This window comes from Leptonychotes weddellii, chromosome 9 (genome assembly GCF_054177405.1).
Source record: "Leptonychotes weddellii isolate Sample4059 chromosome 9, ASM5417740v2, whole genome shotgun sequence".
Classification (NCBI taxonomy): Eukaryota; Metazoa; Chordata; class Mammalia; order Carnivora; family Phocidae; genus Leptonychotes; species Leptonychotes weddellii.
This window is the reverse complement of record NC_138377.1, coordinates 103602773-103617672: the sequence shown is the minus strand read 5'-3', so window position 1 is coordinate 103617672 and position 14900 is coordinate 103602773. Positions and strand designations below refer to the sequence as shown.

The following is a 14900-nucleotide window of genomic DNA, read 5'->3' as shown; positions in this document are numbered from 1 at the left end:
TTTACTATCTGGACCTCTATAGGAAAAGTTTGCCAATCCCTGGCTTAGGGAAATTAAGTAACTTGCTCATTACATGGAAAAGTCTAGAATCAAAGCAGTATTACTATTTTCAAATATTGCCTCAGAAATATCCAATGAGATAATTAAAAAACACCAATCTATAAATATTAGAAGAAAATAGATAAAGAAGATCAAAATACTATTGGGAAACCCAAAGGAAATAAATAAAATCTTAAAAAAAAAAAAGTCAGCGCCCTTACAGTTCAGAAGGGACCAAACATTACCTGAAATAGAAGACCACCTTGATAACTGAACAAAATATGGGTTTTGATAAAAGAAGAGGGGGGAAGTGGCTATTGAGGAAGCAGTCAATTGTGTCCACCATATATTCCTTAAGACCAGAAGTCATATAATTTCTAATTTTAATGTATTAAAAAAATTAAATTAAAAAGTTAAAATTTGGGGGGCACCTGAGTGGCTCAGTTGGTTGGGCAGCTGGACTCTTGATTTCAGCTCAGATCATGATTTTGGGGTCCTGGGATAGAGCCCTACCATTGGGCTCTGCACTTGGTGGGGAGTCTGCTTGGGATTCTCTCCCTCTGCCCCACCCCCTACTTTCTCTCTCTCTCTCTCTCTCTGAAATAAATAAGTAAATCTTTTTTTAAAAAAGTAAAATTTTTGGCCGCCTGGGTGGCTCAGTCATTAAGCGTCTGCCTTCAGCTCAGGTCATGATCCTAGTGTCCTGGGATCGAGCCCCACATCGGGCTCCCTGCTCAGCGGGAAGCCTGCTTCTCCCTCTGCCAGTCCCCCTGCTTGTGTTTCCTCTCTTGCTGTGTCTCCCTCTGTCAAATAAATAAATCAAATCTTTAAAAAAAAAAAAAAAGAAAAAGTTAAAATTTTGGAATTCTAATCTTTGGGAATTTGTCTTCAAAATTTTTCATCAATACACTTAGATAACTGAAACCATGCAAGATTACTATGTATTACAATAGGTGTCCTAGGAAGATGTTTCATAGTCCTAAATGTTTTCTTTAGAACAGTAAAAATGAAAATAAATTCGAGTCAGAGAACTGGGTGTGGATGTTGGCTCCACCCCTTACTAGTAATATGGCCATGGGCAAGCTACTTAAACACATTGAGCCACAGTTTCCTCAAATGTAAAATGAGAATTATACAATCTATACTGCAAGAGTGAGGATCACAGATTAGAGATTATATATGTAGAGTGCTTGGAACAGTAACTGACATATAACTCTCATTTGCAAAACATGTATGTCAATAAAACAAACCTCAGAAAAGCATAAAGATAACAAAAATAAAATCATAAACTGTAAGAGACAAAGAACAGACTTAGTGAATAAATTCAAAAGCTAGTCCTTTGAACTTAGAAAAAGTCTGACCCATTATTACTATTTTCAAATATTGCCTCAGAAATATCCAATGAGATAATTAAAAAACACCAATCTATAAATATTAGAAGAAAATAGATAAAGAAGATCAAAATACTATTGGGAAACCCAAAGGAAATCAAACAAGAAAGTCACGGAACTAGTAAGAAAATAAAGTAGCTAACTACAAAATGAATATATGAAGAACAAGGTATTTCCTACAGATTGGCAATAATCAGTTTTAAAATATAATTGAAGAGAGATTGGATCAAAATTCTAAAATTAGGGATGCCTGGGTGGCTCAGTCAGTTAAGTGTCTGCCTGCGGCTCACTTCATAATCCCGGGGTCCTGGGATTGAGCCCCAAATTAGGCTCCTTGCTCAGTGGGGAGCCTGCTTCTCCCTCTGCCTGCCGCTCCCCTGCTTGTACTCTCTCCCTCTCTGACAAATAAAATCTTTAAAATAAATAAATAAATAAATAAAAGTAATGTGTCTGCTTTCTGTCTACCTCCAAAACAAATAGTATTTCTAATGAAAAAAAAAAATGAGTGAGAGAAAATAGTGTAATTAGCAGAACAAAAAATTAAGAGCTCTAAAAGAAAAGAGATGGGATGGCAGTTATAGCAGAAATGAATGAAGCTTAAATATGCTTAGGAAGGGAGTGATGCAAAAGGTGGAAAACGTTCTGAGAATATTCTGTGTTTAGAGGAAATGGGTAAGAGGAGAAGGGTGGCCTGGATTCACTAGTAAGGGAAATAATAGGAAGACTAAAATAAAAACATCTAAATGGATTAACTCTTCCTACTGAATCTTCCATTTATGTTAGCTAAGCAGCAGGCAACAGACAAGTTTGCCCCAGGGTGGAATGCTGGAAGAGCCCAAGGGGCTAAAGGGGATTGAAGAAGAGATGATAATATGAAGAAACAGCATTCAGAGGGAGGAAAGCAGAATAAATCTCAAATATGAGTCAGCATACAACTAAGAACCACCAAATACTTAAAGAGAACCAATACAATGTGTTATATAATAAAGAATATATCTGGTCTTTGTCTCTGCTTCCTGGGAGGGAGAGTAAATCTTTGGAATTTCCCAAGTAATAGGAGTGTCTTTGTTATTCATCAACCCCTTGGATCATACCTGAGGTTATGAATTTATACCAATAAGATGATCAAGATGTGGCTGGTCACCAAAGAAACTGACAATGTGATTACAGGGCCAACCCTCTAATCAAAGCTTTGAGCCAGTCCAATCACTGGGGAGGATGGGGGAAGAAGGGCACTAGAGATTGAGTTCAGTCATACCTACATAATGACAATAAAAGTTAATAAAAACCAGGGACACAGAAGCTCAGCAAAGGTTTCTCACTGGTGACCACATGCATATACTGGGAGCGTAACATATTCTGAATCCACAGGGAGATACCACAGAAGTTCTGCATTCAGGACCTTCCCACACCTTGCCCTATAGGTCTCACATTTGGCTGGTCCTGATTTATATACATTATAATAAACTGTAATCATATATAGAACACTTTCCTAAGTTCTGTGAGTTATTCTAGTGAATTTATTGAACCTGAGGGGTTGTGGGAACCTCCAAATTTGAAGTCAAAGAACAGGTGGTCTGGGGACCCCTAACTTGCAACTGGCATCTGAAGTAAGGCAGTTTTGTCAAGCAAGATGCACTTTAATCCATGGAATCTAACACTAACTACAGGTGGTTAGCATCAGAATTGTATTGCAGGAAACCACTATGAAAAAGATGTAGTGAATTAGAAGATTAAGCCAAGTAACTCACTCTGAATCTAATGCAAAAAGTCAAAGAAAAGAAAATCATGAGAAAAAAACTAAGAGACAGAAGACTAGATCCTGAAATTCTGACAAGATGCCTAATGGTAAGAAGAGAAAGAGACCAGATGAGGAAGAAATAAAGATTATATTTTCCTTTTATGTCAAAATAATAGCTGATGCATAATTTTTTAAAAAATGAAATAATGTGAAACTCAAATCAGGTAGCTCTCAAGGGCGCCTGGGTGGCTCAGTCATTAAGCGTCTGCCTTCGGCTCAGGTCATGATCCCAGGGTCCTGGGATCGAGTCCCACATCGGGCTCCCTGCTCTGCGGGAAGCCTGCTTCTCCCTCTCCCACTCCCCCGGCTTGTGTTCCTGCTCTCGTTATGTCTCTCTTTGTCAAATAAATAAATGAAATCTTTAAAAAAAAAAAAAGGTAGCTCTCAAAATGAGAAATAAGAAGGAGTATGAAGCCATTCAGTATTGGTCAAAGAGAGGATATAGATTTTTTTTAGCAATGATTAGATCTGAAAAATATATTTAAATTTGTGGTCAAATTGAATGTAAGAGGAACAAATGGAAAATGAGATAAAAATGCATAGATTTCTAAACCACTGAATAAAAAAGGACAGAATGAAGAACAGTTGATCAGCCTAGAAAGCACAGTCAAAGGAAAAAATAAAAGCAAAAGAAAACATAATGAATTTAAAAAGCTTAAACAGGTTGGTAGTAATAATTCCATAGAATCAATAACCATAATAATTATATGGACATTAATCTCAGATTAAAAGACAAAGATTTTAGGTTTTTTTTTTTAGATTTTATTTATTAGAGAGAGAAAGAGCACGAGCTGGATGGGAAGAGGCAGAGGGAGAGAGAGAAGCAGACTCCCCACTGAGCAGGGAGCCCAACACGGGGTTCGATCCCAGGACCCTGAGATCATGACCTGAGCCAAAGGCAGACACTTAACCAACTGAGCCACCCAGGTGCCCCAAGACAAAGGTTTCTATTTATTTTTTATTTTTTATTTTTTTTTAAGATTTTAATTTATTTGACAGAGAGAGACACATCGAGAGAGGGAACACAAGCAGGGGGGAATGGGAGAGGGAGAAGCAGGCTCCCCGCTGAGCAGGGAGCCCGATGCGGGGGCTCGATCCCAGGACCCTGGGATCATGACCTGAGCCGAAGGCAGACGCTTAATGACTGAGCCACCTAGGCGCCCAAGACAAAGGTTTTTAAATTGAGTAATATAAAATAATAAGATATAACACTTACCATCCAGCTTTGTACTGTTTTCAGGAGACATACCTAAAATTAGCTGACAAAGTTAAAAAAATAAGAGAATGAAAAAGAATGCAGCTAAATGCTAACCTAGCACCACGCAGCAATAACAGTATCAGACAATAGATTTCAAGGGAAAAACCACAAAATGACATACAGACAAATGGTTCATACTAATAAAAGATAAAATCCCATAAGAGAAAATAATTACATATTTAACAATACTGTTTGAAATGGGTGTATAAGATAAAAATGGATAGAAACACAAGAAGATAAATCCTTAATCTCACTATAGGAATGTTAAATGTACCTTACTCTCAAGTTAAAAGGCGAGGTAGAATCAGAAAAATAATACAATTAACAAGCTTGATCCAGTAAATATCATAAATCTTTGTACCCAGAGAATATATGTATTGTTTCAAGCACACATGAAAGATTAAAAAATAAAATGGAAATGAAGCATACAGATAATAGATCACTTCAGTCTTATGACTGAACTGCAGTGAAGCCAGTTTTTTTTCCCTTTTGTCACCTTGTAGCCCCTAGACAATTTTGTGGAAGACAGATAATTCAAGCTGCAACTATACATTTGGTCTTTAAATATTTCAGGTAAATAACCAGAAAAGTCCTCAAGAAAGATAAATTTGAGCAAGAAAAGTCACTGTGCATTTTTAAATGCTTGATTTTACCAAAAAAAAAAAAAAGGCTTTGTTTTTTAATTTTTCTTTTCTTCTTTTTATTAAGCTTTTTCTTTTAATTCCAGTATACTGACATAGTGTTATATTAGTTTCAGGTGTAGAACATAGTGATTCAACAATTCTATACATAACTCAGTGCTTATCATAAGTGTACTCTTAATCCCCCTTTGGTAACCATCAGGTTGAGCTCTATAGTGAAGAGTCTGTTTCTTGGTTTGTCTCACTCTCTTTTTTCCCCTTTGCTGGTTTGTTTTGTTTCTTAAATTCCAGATGAGTGAAATCATATGGGATTTGTCTTTCTCTTACTGACTTATTTATCTAAGCATAATACTCTCTTGCTCCATCTGTGTTGCTGCAAATGGCAAGATTTCATTCCTTTTTATGGCTGAATAATATTCCATTATATATATATCTTTTATTTAGATTTTATTTATTTGAAAGAGAGAGCGAGAGCACAAGGAGTGGGGAAGGGTAGAGGGGAACCCGTTGTGGGACTCGATCCCAGGACCCTGGGATCACCACCTGAGTCGAAGGAAGACACTTAAACAACTGAGCCACCAGGCGCCCTGTATCACATCTTCTTTATCCATTCATCTACTGATGGACACTTGGGCTGATTCCATAATTTGGCTATTGTAAATTATGCTGCAAAAAACATAGGGGGTGCATGTATCCCTCTGAATTAGTATTTTTGTATTTTTAGGGTAAATACCCAGTATTGCAATTGCTAGATCATAGGGTAGTTCTATTTTTAATTTTCTGAGGAAACTCCATAATTATTCCACAATGGCTGCACCACCTTGCATTCCTATTAATAGTGCACAAGGGTTCCTTTTTCTCCACATCCTCACCAACACTTGTTGTTTCTTGTGTTGTTGATTTTAGCCATCTGATAGGTGTGAGGTGATATATTTCATTGTAGTTTTGCATCTTTATAGAATGATGGAGCCACTATTAACTTCATATGGAAAAAGACCCCTGACATTTTCATAGAATGGTAGAACCTTGTCATCCAATCACCTAAGGCTTTTACTTTAACTTTGATGAAAGAAAATAAAATCAGTACTTTTTAGAAATATAAATACAATCTATATAAAAATATTCTGTCTACTTTGTAGAGAATGGAGAGGACTTTCATCCCCATTTTTAAAAATAGACACTAAAATAAAATCATTTTTACACAACACAATTTTCTGTGAAAGAGAACATATATAACTAGATTTTCATTAAAGCTTTGAAATAAGAAATAAGAAGAGGTTTTATTAAAACACAATGATAAATGAAATTTTATAGCACCATTAATAAAATAACACTTTAATATTAGGAACTCAAATTTATTTCGAATGAAAACATTAAACCTCCTTTTCCAAATATAGAAAAATGGCACAGTTTACAAGATTAGAAACTAAAATACCAAAAGCTTAATTTCTACAAAGTACCACAATCTATTCCAACAGGAAAAAAGGAAAGAAGGAACAAATGGAGAGAGGGAGGAAGTTAGTGATAATATTACTGGGACTAAATTAAAACACCCATGGATATATTTTCCTCCCTCTAAAGCAGTAATTTCAAAGAAAAAGCATCTAAGCACTTTTCTATATTTTATATTCTCAATTTGGTATAAACCACAATTTGTCACTGTTAGGAAGTAAAAAGTACTAAAGCTATAAGAATAAGATTTGGGGCTGAGAATTAGAAAACTTAGAAATACGTGTTTTGCTGTTATAAGAGAGCACAACTTTCATGTTGTTCTATACTTTCAATCCTAAGCAATTGGTTTCTAAAACTTAGTCAGATAGTCCTCGGGATTGAGGCATGTAGTGCAGTTAAGAGAATGAACTTTGGAGCAAGGCAGCCCTGTGTTGAAAACTTGGATTTGTCACTTACAAATCATAATCTTGAGCAAGTTGCTTAATAGTTTTGTCACCTGTAAAAGAGATATATAAGTAGAACCAACCTCTTATTTCTTTTAATCCTCAAAAGAAAAACCTAATTGTGTAAAGCCCTTAGAATAGTTCCTGACTCACATGAGTAATCAATAAATATTAACTATTAATACAGCTAAATATTAGTTAATCATGATAAATATAAATATTTATTAGGTTTTTTTTAAAGATTTTATTTATTTGAGAGAGAGAGAATGAGAGAGAGAGCACATGAGAGGGGGGAGGGTCAGAGGGAGGAGCAGACTCCCCGCAGAGCAGGGAGCCTGATGCGGGACTCGATCCTGGGACTCCAGGATCATGACCTGAGCCGAAGGCAGTTGCCCAACCAACTGAGCCACCCAGGCGCCCAAATATTTATTAGTTTTATGCAGGTTATACTATAGCAAAAATAAGCACAGCTAGGTGATCAAATCCCAGAGATTCAAGACAGCTGGAGTAGAGAAAGCAGAGTTTGACAAATCGTCACAGCACAGAGAAACCACCATTCACTAGACCTGCTCCTTCATTCAGTGCCAATATGAAATGCCTCCCAGAGTTCCCTGGGCTAAAGTCTACAAAATTTAAAAACAGAAAATGAACCAAAGACTTCAAAAGATATACAACTGGGCACCTGAGTAGCTCAGTTGGTTGGGCAACTGCCTTTGGCTCAGGTCATGATCTTGGGGTCCTGGGATGGAGTCCCACATTGGGCTCCCTGCTCAGGAGGGAACACTCCCCCTATTGCGCTCTCTCTCTCTCTCTCTCTCTCTCTAATAAATAAAATCTTTAAAAAAAAACAAAACACCAAAACCCCAAAAGACATAGAACTTACCCAAATTGATCCAGTGGATGGTTATTTGCCTTATATCTTGGGCATAGTTTGAAAGCCTAAATCTACAGATATTAAGAATTTAACTAGAAAAAATTAAAATAACTTGTTTCTGGATTTTATATATGCTGCTTATTCTCCTATGCTATTTTTCATCAGTTCTGAGAGGAAAATTAAATAAAATTGGACTTATATTCAACACTTTCCTCAAATAAATGGCCTAAATTTTTAAGAATTAACCCCTTATGGGATGTTACTAAACTGGTGAGGATTGTGAGACAAGGAGAAAGTGTTAAAAGCAATTAAAAACTTCAATATCCCTCTATCAGTATTAGACAAATCCAGAAGGCACAAAATCAGTAAGGGCGTAGTTGAACTCAACAGAATCATCAAATAACTATATATCAATCAAATATAATTGACATCTATAGAATACTTCATCCAATAGCAGAACACGCATTCTTCTCAAGGTCACATGGAACATTCACCAAGAGAGATCAAATTCTGGACCATGAAGTATACCTTAACACATTTAACAAGATAGAAATCATACAATATGTGCTCAGATCACAATAAAATTAAACTAGAAAATACTAACAGCTGGAAAATCTCCATATACATAGAGATTAAACAACACACTTCTAAGTAACATATGGGTCAAAAAAATAAACCTCAAGATAAATTTTAAAATATTTTTAACTAAATGAAAAGAAAATTACAACTTTTCAAAATTTGTGGAATGCAGTAAAAGCAGTGCTTAGAGGTAATATTTATAGCATTGAATGCATATGTTAAAAAAGAAGAAAGATCTGAAATTTATCATCTAAGCTTTTTTTTTTTTTTAAGATTTTATTTATTTATTTGACAGAGAGAGATACAGTGAGAGAGGGAACAGAAGCAGGGGGAGTGGGAGAGAGAGAAGCAAGCTTCCTGCAGAGCGGGGAGCCCGATGCGGGGCTCGATCCCAGTACCCTAGGACCATGACCGGAGCTGAAGGCAGATGCTTAACGACTGAGCCACCCAGGCGCCCTATCATCTAAGCTTCTACCTTACAAAAGTTAAAAAAAAAGAAACAAAACATCAAATTAAATCCAAAGTAGAAGAAATTTGAAATAAGAAAAATTAGAACAAAATCAGTGAAACTGAGAACAGGAAAACAACAGAGAAAAATCAATGAAACCAATCACTGATTCTTCATAAAAAATCAATAAATTCAATAAGACCCTAGCCAAGTTAAGAAAAAGAAAGAAAAAAGACAGAAAAATACTAAAATCAGAAATGAAAGAGGGGACAATACATGGACATTAAAAAATGATAAAGGAGTATTAACAACTCTATGCCCACAAATTTATAACCTAGATAAAACGGACCAATTCCTTGAAAGACACAATCTACCAAAACACAAAAGAATAGTCCAAAAAGACTTACCTTCATTAAAGAAACTGAATCAACAATAACCTCCCAAAACAGAAAGTACCAAGCCCACATGGGTTCACTAGTGATTTCTAGCAAACAATGAAGAAAAAAATTATACCAATTCTATAAAATCTTATCCAGAAGAAAGAAGCATAAGGAATATTTACTAACTCACTCAATGAGGTCAGCATTACCCTAATGACCAAACCAGACACAGTATTAAAACTACAGACCATTATCTCTCATGAACATGGATGGAAAAATCATCTACAAAACATTAGCAAATTGAGTCCAACAATGTCTAAAAAGGATTATATACCACAACCAAGTACAGTTTATTCTACTTATGCAAGTCTAGTTCAACATTCAAAAATCAATGTAATCTATCACATTAATAGGTTTAAGAAGAAAAATCACATGATCATACCAATAAATGCAGAAAAAACATTTGACAAAATCTAATATCCATTCATGACAAAAACTCTCAACAAATAGGAAAAGAGGGAATTTCCTAAACTTGATAAGGAACATCTACCCAAAAATCTACAGCTAAAATCATATTTATTCTTTTTAAAGATTTTATTTATTTATTTGCAAGAGAGAGAAGGAGAGACAGTGACAGAGTACAAGCGGGGAGGAGAGGGAGGAGCAGACTTGCGCTGAGCAGGGAGCCTCATGCAGGGCTCGATCCCAGGACCTGGGATCATGACCTGAGCCAAAGGCAGATGCTTAACTGAGTGAGCCACCCAGGAGCCCCGCTAAAATCATATTTAATGGTGAGAAAGTAGAAGCTTTCCCACCAAGATCAGAAACAAGGCAAGGATGTCTCCTCTCGTCACCCCTTTTCAACATCATATTGTTAAGTCCTAGCTAATGCAGTAAGACAACAAAAGGAAATAAAAGGCATAGAGATTCAGAAGGAAGAAACAAAACCATCTTTGTTTACATATGGCATGTTTATCTATATGAAATACCCTAAAGAATCAACCAAAATACTCTGGGACCTAATAAGTGATTATTAGCAAGGTTGTGGGATATAAGGTTAATACACAAAAGTCAATTGCTTTAATATATGCCAGCAGTGAACAATTGGAATTTAAAAAAATGCCAGTGTGGCATAGTCAGTTGGGTGTCTGACTCTTGGTTTCAGCTAGGGTTGTGATCTTGGGGTAGTGGGATCAAGCCCCGTGTTGGGCTCCATACTTGGTGCAGGGTCTGTTTGAGGTTCTTTCTCCCTCTGCACCTCCCACTTGTGCTCTCTCTCTAAAATAAATGAATAAACCTAAAAAAAAAAAAAAAATGCCAGGGTGCCTAGCTGGATTAGTCAGTAGAGCATGGAACTCTTGATGTTGGGGTCATAAATTCAAACCCAGTGTTGGATGTAGAGATTACTTTAAAAAAATTAAAATTGGGATGCCTGGATGGCTCAGTTGGTTAAGCGTCTGCCTTCAGCTCAGGTCATGATCCCGGGGTCTTGGGACTGAGCCCCACATGGGGCTCCCTGCTCAGCGGGGAGCCTGCTTCTCACTCTGCCTGCTACTCCCTCTGCTTGTGTTCTCTCTCTCTAATACATAAAAATATTTTTTAAAAATTAAAATAAAAAATGCCATTTATATTAACATACCAACATATAAAATACTTGGGAATGTATCTAACATAATATCTACAAGAACTATACGAGGAAAACAAAATTTTGATGAAAGAAACTGAAGAACTAATGGAGAAACAGTCCATGTTCACATATAGGAAGAATCAGTATTGTCAAGATGTTAGTTCTTCCCAACTTGATCCACAGATTTAATGCAATACCAATCAAAATCTCAGCAAGTTATTCTGTGGATATTGACAAACTGATTCTAATGTTTATAATAGAGGCAAAAGACCCAGGAATAACCAACACAGCATTGAAGTGAAAGAATAAAGTTGGAGGACTGACACTACTTAACTTCAAGAGCTACTATAAAGTCACAGTAGGGGCGCCTGGGTGGCTCAGTCAGTCAAGCGCCTGCCTTCAGCTCAGGTCATGATCCCAGGGTCCTGGGCTCTCTGCTCAGCGGGGAGCCTGCTTCTCCCTCTGCCTGATGCTCCCCCTGCTTGTGCACTCTCTCTGTCAAATAAATAAATAAAAAATTACAGTAATCGTGACAGTATGGTATTGGTGAAAGAATAGACAACTAGATCAATGGAACAGAATACAGAGCCCAAAATAAACCCACATACTGTCAACTGATCTTTGACAAAGGAGCAAAGTGAATACAACAGAGAAAAGATAGTCTTCAACAAATGGTGCTGAACAATTGACATCCACCTGCAGAAAAATAATCTAGCACAGACCTTACATCCCTCACAAAAATTAACGCAAAATGGATCACAGACCTAAACGTAAAGTGCAAAACTTGTATAAGATAACATAGAAGAAAATCTAGATGACTTTGGGTTTGATGATGACCATTTAGATACAACACTAAAGGCATAATCCATGAAAAAAAGAATTGATAAGCTGTATTTCATTGAAATTAAAAACTCTGGGGAGTGACATCACCAAGATGGTGACATAGGAGTCTCCTTCCAGCCTATCTCAGATGAACCAAATACACAGCTCCACACAGCTCCACAGAGATCAATTCTCTTTGTGAGAAATGCAGAAACTAGTTGAGTGACTCCTGCACACTGGGCAACTGAGAAAATACCCACATGGAAACAGGTAGGAAAAGCTGAGATACACTCTCACCATAAACCCCACCCGTGGCATGGCACTTTCCAAAAGAAGGGAACTGCCAATTCTCAGCTTCTCCCTAAGAAGCAAAGGATTTGTACCACACGTGTAACACCTCAACCTCTAAGGCTATCATGTGAGGGACACATACCCAAATTACCAATCTCTGAGAGTCAACATATGCTTGCATTCACAAGTCCTACAAGACTACAGTAAACAAAGAAGCAGTTTTAACAGACACACAAGCACTTTCCATGACTATTCCCTCCAGGCTCAGTGAAAAGGGAGCAGGCAAAAACACCCATCTCCCAGTTTCTCCCTGGAAGTTTGACTACATACTTTCCCAGCTGCTCCTAAGGGTCAAACTTCTAATTAGCCTGAATCTATGTGCTAAGTGAGATGTTCCCAGGAGCCTGAATGAGCCAGTGAGCACTTTGCACATTCTCCCTCTGGCTCACTCCAACAATAGCACCAAGTATCCAGCTTTACCCTGGAAGGAGTTTGTCTCATATTTTGCAGCTGCCATCTAAGGGGCGGGCCCTCAAATCACCTAGCTCTCATAGCAAACAGGGCACAGCATTCACAAGTCCCACATAACAATATATTTTTTTTAAAGAGCAGTTTTCAAATGGACATATAAGCACTTCATGTAACTATTGTCCCCTGACCGTCCCCACCCCAGGAATCAGTACAGAGGAAGCAGACAAAAATACCCATCTTATGGGTTTCCCCTTAAAAGCATCTGACTGCATACTTTCCCACCTGCTTCCTGAGGGTCAACCTTCTGATCAGCCTGCACGTAGAGGCAGACTGGGATCCTCCCAGAAGTTTTAGAGCTGATGGTATCTCCCCCCAACTGTCTCCTCTCAGCTCATTCCAACAGTAAAACCAAGTCCAGTTTCTCCCTAAAAGGACCTTGTGCACAAGTCTAGGTGTCCCCATCTTTTATGGCTGCCAGTTGAGGGAATGGCTCTCAAATGACCTAACTCTACAGTTCAGCATTCACAACCCTGCGACCACACAAAACAAAGAGGTGGTTTAATCTGGGAATAAGTTAGAAGCACTCCCAGTGACTATTACCACTGGATTAGCACAGAATGAGTAAGTATGAACTGGTAGCTCCTAGTTTCTACCTAATAGGGGCTAGATTACACATCTGATGTCCTGACTTCCTAAATGCTGCTGGAAGGCCATGCTTCCAATTAACCTGCATCAGGAACCTAAAGGGTCTGGCAATTAGTAGTCCTTTAAGAACCGGAACAGGGATATGGGTATTTCCCATGCCTTTGGGACACTTACAAATTCTGACACACCCGCAACCACTGCAGGCACTAAAAACACACAGCAACTTCAACAAACACAGAGTTTTGGGAGGCAAACAAGAGCATGGGATGAGCTAACTGATGAGGTTCATCTCCTACATGAGGCCAGTCTAACAACACTGGGAGAGGTGGCTATATTATCTAATGCACAGAAACCAACATAGAGCATCAGAAAAAGTGAAGAAACAGGAGAATATGTGGTTTTAACAAAAGAACAAGTTAAATCTCCAGAAACCAACTTAATCAAATGGAAATAAGTGATTTGAACCATAAAGAGTTCAAAATAACAGGAACAGAGGTGCTCACTAAGGTCAGGAGAGAAATGTATGAACCAAGGGAGAATTTGACCAAAGATAATACAATATGGATGAAGAATACAATAAATGAACTGAAAAATTCAATTCAATAGTTCAACAGCAGACTAAATCAAGCAGAAAAAAGGATCAGTGAATTCAAAGACAGGGCAGTGGACATCATCCAATTAGAGGAACAAAAAAAAAAAAGAGAGAGAGAGAGGGAAAGAATGAAGATAGCTTAAAAGACTTCTGGGACACCATCAAAAGAACAAATATATGCATTATATGGGTCTCAAAAGGAGAAGACAGAGAAAAGGGGACAGAAAGCTAATTAAAAAAAAAAAAAAAAAGATAGTTGAAAACTTCCATAACCTAAAGAAAGACACAGACAACCAGATACAAGAAGTGCAAAACATATAAAAGATGGATCCAAAGAGACCCACACTGAGATACTTTATAACTAATTGTCAAAAGTTAAAGATAGGGGCACCTGGGTGGCTCAGTTGGTTAAGCATCTGCGTTCAGGTCAGGTCATGAACTCAGGGTCCTGGAGTTGAGCCCCAAGTCAGGCTCCCTGCTCAGTGGGGAGTTTGCTCCTCCTCTCCCTCTGCCCCTCCGCCCACCATGCTTTCTCTCTCTTTCTATCAGATAAATAAAATCTTTTTAAAAAAGTTAAAGATAATGAAAGATTCTTAAAACAAGCAACTTTCTTATGAACAAGGGAACCCACATAAGACTATGAGCAGATTTTTCAGGAGAAGTTGTCAGGGCCAGAAGGGAGTGGGATGATATATGCAAAGTACTGAAAGAAGAAAAACTGCCAACCAAGAATACATTACCAGTCAAAGTTGTCCTTCAGCACTGAAAAAGAGATAAAGAGTTTCCTACAAACAAAATCTGAAGGAGTTCATCAACACTAGAACAGCCTTACAAGAAATGTCAAAAAGAATTCTCTAAGTTGAAATGTAAGGACACTAATAAGTAACATAAGAAGAAAAGAAAGTATAAAATTCAGTGATAAAAGAAAATCGTTAGTTAACTCAGAATACCCTAACACTGTAATAATGGTGGGTAAATCACTTATAATTCTAATATAAAGGTTAAAGACAAAAGTAATAAAATGTCTATAACTACTATAATTTCTTAATGGCTATTCCATTTTAAAAGATGTAAATTTTAAAATCAAAAACAAAGCAGGAGGAAGGCTCTAAAAACGCCCTTGTGTTTGCATTCAAAGTTAAGTTG

At 37.3% G+C, this 14900-nt stretch overlaps 1 protein-coding gene across 25 annotated transcripts in view; it reads right to left on the bottom strand.

The window, feature by feature from the left end:
- NRG4 (neuregulin 4) overlaps nucleotides 1–14900 on the bottom strand; it is a 156043-nt gene that overhangs the window by 110635 nt on the left and 30508 nt on the right. For 3 of the 25 annotated variants that reach the window (XM_081829659.1, XM_081829643.1, XM_081829660.1), the window contains exon 3: nucleotides 4448–4490. The exons of the other annotated variants lie outside the window; for them this stretch is intronic. The gene's annotated coding sequence lies outside the window, so the exon portion shown is untranslated. The remainder of the gene's footprint in view (nucleotides 1–4447; nucleotides 4491–14900) is intronic. 25 annotated transcript variants of the gene reach the window in all.